The 8,475-nt window shown below is 45.5% G+C and overlaps 1 long non-coding RNA gene across 1 annotated transcript in view; it reads right to left on the bottom strand.

Annotated features, from left to right (window-relative positions):
* Positions 1-915: 915 nt before the first annotated feature.
* LOC112402901 (uncharacterized) overlaps positions 916-8,475 on the bottom strand; it is an 8,683-nt gene continuing 1,123 nt past the window's right edge. The window contains exon 2 of the long non-coding RNA XR_003003785.1: positions 916-1,114. This is a non-coding gene — a long non-coding RNA (uncharacterized LOC112402901). The remainder of the gene's footprint in view (positions 1,115-8,475) is intronic.

Below are 8,475 nucleotides of genomic sequence, written 5' to 3'. Positions count from 1 at the left end.
GTCTCTGATCATTTGCAATAGAAAAGCTTAGTTGGAGGGTGTGGGGTGTGGATGGCAGGGGCTGGAGACGGGGAAGGGAAGGCAGAGGAATGGAAAAAGTGCAAACCTGTAGTTTAGGTTCACATGGGTTCCCAGCTTCTTTTGGCATTTTGTGTCATCCAAACCTCATAATTTGAGGATCATGCCCTAAATTACAGCAGCAGCTCCAGCGGGGGCCCCTCCTCCAGAACCGAGTTGTCTTTTGACGTCTGAGTCACCCAGAATTGTGGAGTCAAAACATAAAAACAGAACAAGAGAAGCTGTTCTTTCTATAGAAGACTCTAGAAATGGGGTTGAAAATGTACTCAAGGAGGTCTTCTAACCATTTTGCTTTTCCTTTAAACTTTCTGGCCTATGTATCCACTTGCTCTGGTTATTAAAATTTGCTCATTGATACTTCATTCTGGAGCTTTTCATAGAGAGATGAACAATGCTGCTAAATGAATTCAACAAAGAGGCCACGAGACTCAGGTGGCAAACCGAGGCCTAAGGCAGCGAGGCCTCAGGGTTGAGAAACGGGAGCCAGAACAGCCAATAGGCTTTTCCAAACAAGGAAGGCGCCGCTCTGGGCCAATCACATACTGTGTTCGCTTTGCGGACGCATCTTCTCTGTAAAAGTCTCCGGGCTCCCGTTGGTAGAGCACTCCTAACCATTGATGGATTGGCAGCTCCATTATAATTGACTTTTGCTTAAGTAAACTCTGAAGAGTTTTAACATGCTTCAGTTTATCTTTCAACAATACAAGAATCAATAATTTGTCTGTATACCTGCAGTAGAGTTAGGATTGCAGGGTGTCCCCCATAGTGAGCGTTTAACAAATACTTGCTGAATGAATAGATGAAGAATTCGTAATCCAATGTGCTATCAATAAACAATTAGAGGACGCCCTGAAAATATTTTAATTACAAGAGAAAAAAAAATCTAGAAATAAACCTAATATGAAGAAAACCATAACATTGTGTTGAAGGACCAAAGAAAACTTGAATAAGCAGACACGTGCTGCGTTGGATGGTGGACCCAGAGTTGTGAAGGTGTCAGTTCTTCCCCCAGATAATCCACGAATTCGGTGCGATGCTAAGAAAAATTGCAAGGGGATATTTTATGAAACTTGACGAGCTGATTTGCAAGTTTATATAGATTAGAAAATGCACAAATTAATCAAAAGTTTATTGAAAAAGGGTGAACAGTGATAGATTTATCCTATTTTATATCAAAACATACTTTAAAATGTTAACAATTAAAACTGTGTTGTTGACACAAGAGCAGAGAAATAGATCAATGGAACGAAGAGTCTATAAACAGATCCATGTATGTTTACATAGGAATTTAGTATTTAATACAAAAGTAACACTTCAAATTATGAATACGTGAGGACCTATTCAATAAACAGTGTCAGGATAATAAGAAAAGGAAATTTCAATCTCACCATAAATACAAAAACATACTTTGTATGGATTAAAGAGCTAAATCTAGAGTAAAACTATAAAAGTATTAGAAAAAATAGAAATTTTGTAATTCTTTGATGGGTAATGTCTTTTTTAAGCAAGATGTAAAACCCAGAACCCATACAGGATACAGTTTTCTTTTTAAGGCTATATTAGACATCCTAAGCTTTAATACAGTGAGTTATATAAAACACGAGCCACAGGCTGGGGTAAAATATTTTCAAGCTACATAATAAAGAGCAGAATTCATGAAGAGCTCATAAAAATAAATAAGAAAAAGAAAAAAGTAGAACGGTAGGCAAAACTGTAAACAGTCCGGTCACTGATCTAAGTAAAAGTGACCAATTTACATGTGGAAAGATGCTTGCTTATTCAGTAAATAATGAACAAACATGGAAGTAATGATGGTAGATCACGTTTTACCCGTTAGATTGGAAATTTAAAAGGATTCTGTTGCTTTCAATGTTGAGGGAGTATAAAATGGTAATAGTCTTCTGGAGGTCAACTTGAGAGTATATATCAAAAGTAAAAATGTCTGTATTCTTTGAACCACCACTTCTATGTTTCTGTCCAAGAGGATTCTTTCCACATGTGTACAGAGAAGCGTTGATAAGGATTTTCAGTGCAGCATGGTTTATAATGGCAAAAAGTTAGAAACCATGTAAACGTCAATAATTAGGGAAATAAATTGTGGTATATCCAATATTACAGAATAAAATGCAGGAGTAAAAGAGAATAAGGTAGACATTTATAAGATATAGACATTTATAAGATAGACATTTATAAGATATACGTCTATGTGAAAAAGTATAGATGGAACAGTACATACAGTTTAATCCTGTGTTGAGACAAACCTTGGAGATGATGTGGGTTCAGTTCCAGACCACTGCGACAAAGCCAATGTCACAATAAAGCAAGTCACATGAAATTTTTGGTTTCCCAGCGCGTGTAAAAGTTATGTTTAGACTGTACTGTTAGGTGTGCAATCGCATTACGTCTAAAACAGCAATGTACATGCCTTAACTAAAATACTTCATTGCTGAAAAATGCTAGCATCACCTGAGCCGCAGTGAGTCAGAGAAGTAACATCAAAGATCACACATCACCGTGACAAGTGTAATAATAATGAAACAGTTTGAAAGGTTTCAGGAATTACGAAAATGGGACACAGAGACAGGAAGTGAGCGAAGGCTGTTGAAAAAATGGCACCGATAGACTTGCTTGATCAACCATCAATTAGTAAAAAAAAGGAATATTTGTGAAACGCAGTAAAGCAAAGTGCAATCAACGGAGGCATGCCTGTAATTCGTATTGTATGAACATTTCAAAGAATATATTCCTTCTTAGTTAAGCAATTGAACATTATTTTAAGAAGATAAGATTTTATTACCTGGTGCGCTTTTCAGAAAGAAGACGCTTTACCCAAACTTAAGCAATGTAAAGGCCTCGGGGATTCTCAGTGGCCACGGGGTAGTGGGGTCCTCTTTTGCCTTCTTGTCTGGAAGGATTTATTTCCTTTCGGCATCACAAGCTCTGGCCACCCTTCCCTCCCCACCCCAGGGCCTTCTCCCTTCCTGATAAGGGTGAGGCGGCCTCCCAAGGGATGTTGTTCACGGTCTCTGCAGTCATGGAAGGGTCGTGGGCCTGAGCACAGTTTTAAACCCTCTGCCCATGGCTCCCATCTTAGCTGGTGGACTTGCTACCTTGATACCGGAGCTGATAGTTTAAAACCTCGCGCTCTTTCCTCTCCTGTGCTCTCCCCAGGGTGATGTAATTGTACAAAGCGGCCAGTGGGGAAAAGGACTGGGCAGCTCATACCGGGACAGTTAGTTCCTGCGTGATTGAAAGCTGGCCAGTTGGATTTCATTCTCCTTAAAAAAACCAAAAAATCCCCCAAAGTTACATTTGGTGGTCTGGTGCATAAATCCATATCCGACAAAGTTCCCCCGCCTTACAACGTGTAATGCTCAACAAATGAGACACATTTGTAGGCCTCTTGGGTATCTCTGTTTGAATGACCCTCTTCTTTTCTCCTGACCTGTACTCTCTACACTATATCAAAATCCGGAGGCGTTCTTATTTTTCCCCCTTTGGGAAATTCATTTGGGTTTCATTCATTCCACGCGAACCTTGCTTCGTTCTAAGCAGAAGAAGGAATGTAGTGTCTGAAAAATGGCCCTTGGGCAGGACAGCGGGGAGACCAATTCCATCCCTTCTGCCAGCCCGAGGAGTAGTTCTCTTGCAGTTTATATGCAGTTGTTAAAAATCAGAATGATCTGCTCTGACATCCAGTGAAGTCACACTTGATTTACATCCCTGGGAAAATGCTTTTCCAACACGCTTTGAAGTAAATTTTTTAAAAAAATCTTTATTGAATTTGTTACAATATTGCTTCTGTTTTATGTTTTGGATTTTTGGCCATGAGGCATGTGGGATCTTAGCTCCCCGGCCAGGGATCGAACACGCACCCCCTGCATTGGGAGGCGAGGTCTTAACCACTGGATCACCAGGGAAGTCCCCAAATAAAGTTTTAAGCTAACACTTTTGCTGGAGCCTGTGTGTGTGTGTGTGTGTGAATGTGTGTGTGTGAGGTGTGTGTGTGTGTGGTGTGTGTGTGAATGTGTGTGTGTGGTGTGTGTGAATGTGTGTGGGGTGTGTGTGAATGTGTGTGGTGTGTGTGAATGTGTGTGGGGTGTGTGTGAATGTGTGTGGTGTGTGTGAATGTGTGTGGGGTGTGTGTGAATGTGTGTGGTGTGTGTGAATGTGTGTGGGGTGTGTGTGAATGTGTGTGGTGTGTGTGAATGTGTGTGGGGTGTGTGTGAATGTGTGTGGTGTGTGTGAATGTGTGTGGGGTGTGTGTGAATGTGTGTGGTGTGTGTGAATGTGTGTGGGGTGTGTGTGAATGTGTGTGGTGTGTGTGAATGTGTGTGGGGTGTGTGTGAATGTGTGTGGTGTGTGTGAATGTGTGTGGGGTGTGTGTGAATGTGTGTGGTGTGTGTGAATGTGTGTGGGGTGTGTGTGAATGTGTGTGGTGTGTGTGAATGTGTGTGGGGTGTGTGTGAATGTGTGTGGTGTGTGTGAATGTGTGTGGGGTGTGTGTGAATGTGTGTGGTGTGTGTGAATGTGTGTGGGGTGTGTGTGAATGTGTGTGGTGTGTGTGAATGTGTGTGGGGTGTGTGTGAATGTGTGTGGTGTGTGTGAATGTGTGTGGGGTGTGTGTGAATGTGTGTGGTGTGTGTGAATGTGTGTGGGGTGTGTGTGAATGTGTGTGGTGTGTGTGAATGTGTGTGGGGTGTGTGTGAATGTGTGTGGTGTGTGTGAATGTGTGTGGGGTGTGTGTGAATGTGTGTGGTGTGTGTGAATGTGTGTGGGGTGTGTGTGAATGTGTGTGGTGTGTGTGAATGTGTGTGGGGTGTGTGTGAATGTGTGTGGTGTGTGTGAATGTGTGTGGGGTGTGTGTGAATGTGTGTGGTGTGTGTGAATGTGTGTGGGGTGTGTGTGAATGTGTGTGGTGTGTGTGAATGTGTGTGGGGTGTGTGTGAATGTGTGTGGTGTGTGTGAATGTGTGTGGGGTGTGTGTGAATGTGTGTGGTGTGTGTGAATGTGTGTGGGGTGTGTGTGAATGTGTGTGGTGTGTGTGAATGTGTGTGGGGTGTGTGTGAATGTGTGTGGTGTGTGTGAATGTGTGTGGGGTGTGTGTGAATGTGTGTGGTGTGTGTGAATGTGTGTGGGGTGTGTGTGAATGTGTGTGGTGTGTGTGAATGTGTGTGGGGTGTGTGTGAATGTGTGTGGTGTGTGTGAATGTGTGTGGGGTGTGTGTGAATGTGTGTGGTGTGTGTGAATGTGTGTGGGGTGTGTGTGAATGTGTGTGGTGTGTGTGAATGTGTGTGGGGTGTGTGTGAATGTGTGTGGTGTGTGTGAATGTGTGTGGGGTGTGTGTGAATGTGTGTGGTGTGTGTGAATGTGTGTGGGGTGTGTGTGAATGTGTGTGGTGTGTGTGAATGTGTGTGGGGTGTGTGTGAATGTGTGTGGTGTGTGTGAATGTGTGTGGGGTGTGTGTGAATGTGTGTGGTGTGTGTGAATGTGTGTGGGGTGTGTGTGAATGTGTGTGGTGTGTGTGAATGTGTGTGGGGTGTGTGTGAATGTGTGTGGTGTGTGTGAATGTGTGTGGGGTGTGTGTGAATGTGTGTGGTGTGTGTGAATGTGTGTGGGGTGTGTGTGAATGTGTGTGGTGTGTGTGAATGTGTGTGGGGTGTGTGTGAATGTGTGTGGTGTGTGTGAATGTGTGTGGGGTGTGTGTGAATGTGTGTGGTGTGTGTGAATGTGTGTGGGGTGTGTGTGAATGTGTGTGGTGTGTGTGAATGTGTGTGGGGTGTGTGTGAATGTGTGTGGTGTGTGTGAATGTGTGTGGGGTGTGTGTGAATGTGTGTGGTGTGTGTGAATGTGTGTGGGGTGTGTGTGAATGTGTGTGGTGTGTGTGAATGTGTGTGGGGTGTGTGTGAATGTGTGTGGTGTGTGTGAATGTGTGTGGGGTGTGTGTGAATGTGTGTGGTGTGTGTGAATGTGTGTGGGGTGTGTGTGAATGTGTGTGGTGTGTGTGAATGTGTGTGGGGTGTGTGTGAATGTGTGTGGTGTGTGTGAATGTGTGTGGGGTGTGTGTGAATGTGTGTGGTGTGTGTGAATGTGTGTGGGGTGTGTGTGAATGTGTGTGGTGTGTGTGAATGTGTGTGGGGTGTGTGTGAATGTGTGTGGTGTGTGTGAATGTGTGTGGGGTGTGTGTGAATGTGTGTGGTGTGTGTGAATGTGTGTGGGGTGTGTGTGAATGTGTGTGGTGTGTGTGAATGTGTGTGGGGTGTGTGTGAATGTGTGTGGTGTGTGTGAATGTGTGTGGGGTGTGTGTGAATGTGTGTGGTGTGTGTGAATGTGTGTGGGGTGTGTGTGAATGTGTGTGGTGTGTGTGAATGTGTGTGGGGTGTGTGTGAATGTGTGTGGTGTGTGTGTGAATGTGTGTGTGGTGTGTGTGTGTGAAGGGAAGCTGCCTTTAAACACACTGAAACATCCGTCACAGTCTGAGGCAATTTGTGTAGAGACACAGCGTGATGCCAGTTGCCTGTCACAGAGCACACCATTGTCATTACGTCAGAATGAAGACCCGTGCAGGGCGGCATCTCTGGCTCTGTGGTCTGATCGCTCTTCTCTTTAGGACCTTTGCGTTCTGTTCCATTTTGGTGGGTCAGTCAATTAAGTGCTTGCAAGACCGCTCCCACCACAGGGTGACATGGGACCAGTCAGGCCGGACAGAAACCTTTTTCAGACGGTCTCTGCAAGGGAGATAAAACCCCAGGGCTGCTGGGAGCCAGCTTTCGGACCATGTGGGTAGAATCTGCCTGAGAATGACATCAACACAGAAGGAAGCAGCACAAGGAGATACATAGGTGGATGGAGGGAAGGAAGGATGGACGGATGGATAGACAGATAAATACCAAGTGCCACACCTGCTTTCCAGGTGTCAAGGGTTTGTCCAGGATTCAGTGACTGAACCAAAGGATATAAACGAGTGAGGCCTATCCTGTAAGGAATTCTGCCCCACAAGACGCGTCCATATTGGATGGAGAAAAAACTGACCACAGCAGACTTCTCTTGGGCCAGGAAAATCAGGTGACTTAGGCCTAGAGCTCAGGGCGTGCTGAGCAGCACGGAGCGAGCCCTGTCTCAGTAGTCCTTGAGGCCTGAGGTGCACCTCAGGCTTGGCGGTGCTATAATTCTCATGCCCATGTTGCTGCTGAGATCGGGTTGGCTCAGTTCCCAGCGTGTTCGTTCTTAAAGTCAGGTCCCACCACGAAAGACGATCTGTGTGTCTTATCCTTGTGACATCAAAGAGTCTAATTCAGATGACCCTTTTCTCTTTTTTTTATGTATTATAAGCTCAGTGATAGTTTGGAGATGTTGCAAAGTATGGATTTGGGAGAGGGAGACCAGAGATGAACAGCTAGGTACCGACGACAATAGGGAGTTATTTGACTGTGGATGGTATTGATGGAACGCTAGTGAACACTTCTGCCACCTGCAAGAAGGAAGGACAGCTGAGGTTTTGCGTGAGGGCTAGGGTCAAGTTGAAAGAGCGCTGGAAGGAGACCTCAGAGGACCCAAGTTTTCCCGGTAATGAGCTGTGTGACCTCCTGCTTGGCTCAGCGTCAGTTCCATTTTCAGTTTATGGAGCTGCTCTATGGACAAGGCGAGTCAGGCATGGCCCCTTCCCTCCTGAGCCCTGTGGGGTGGGGGAGTTGGGCCTTCAGAGATAAGCCTACAACTAAGTCTGCCTCAGGGAGAGCAGGACAGAGATGCACGCTCTGTTTGGGGTAAATTAAGTGCTGCTGGACGCCCACGAGGACTGGTGGGTCTGGAAGGCTTTCTCCAGATTCCTGTGAATTGGCAGCTTTTGCTTTTCTCTGCTTGAAGCAGGGGTTATTTCCATCTGCTTCCTGATACCGTTGAGCTAGAAGGCCCACCAGGCAGAGGTCCCGGGGCTGGAGGCCATGAGCTGCGGTGAGTGTCCATTTGCATTCGGGCTAACAGAGCCTGTGAATGATGTGCCGCTGTACTGATGTACCGGGAGTTGTCACGGGGACGGGAGGGGCGGTGGGCAACGCTGATGCCCCTTGAGCAGGAACTGGTCTCAGTCAGGGAAAGAACCCTCAGCGAGAGCACCTGAAGCCTCCCTCCACTTAATGCATTTAAAATGTGTTACAGTTTCTCTCGCCCTCTCCTCTTCCGGTTCCCTTACCTCCTTATCTAGTCTTCCCAGGACTTAAAAAGAGACAAACAAACCTCAAAGGTATAGGGTTTCCTCCTCTTTCCTCCCCATGCTGGCTGGGAGCACATTTCTCAACACTTGCTTCATACCAGTCTGTGTGTGTCTGCTTCCTCTCTCTCTCTCTCTCTCTCTCTCTCTCTCTCTCTCTCTCTCTCTCTCTCTCTCTCTCTCCCTCT

The sequence above is a fragment of the Neophocaena asiaeorientalis genome, unplaced genomic scaffold (genome assembly GCF_003031525.2).
Source record: "Neophocaena asiaeorientalis asiaeorientalis breed wild unplaced genomic scaffold, Neophocaena_asiaeorientalis_V1.1 scaffold4, whole genome shotgun sequence".
NCBI classification, from domain to species: Eukaryota; Metazoa; Chordata; class Mammalia; order Artiodactyla; family Phocoenidae; genus Neophocaena; species Neophocaena asiaeorientalis.
Note: the sequence above shows the minus strand (reverse complement) of the source record. Positions and strands in the feature narration are given on the sequence as shown.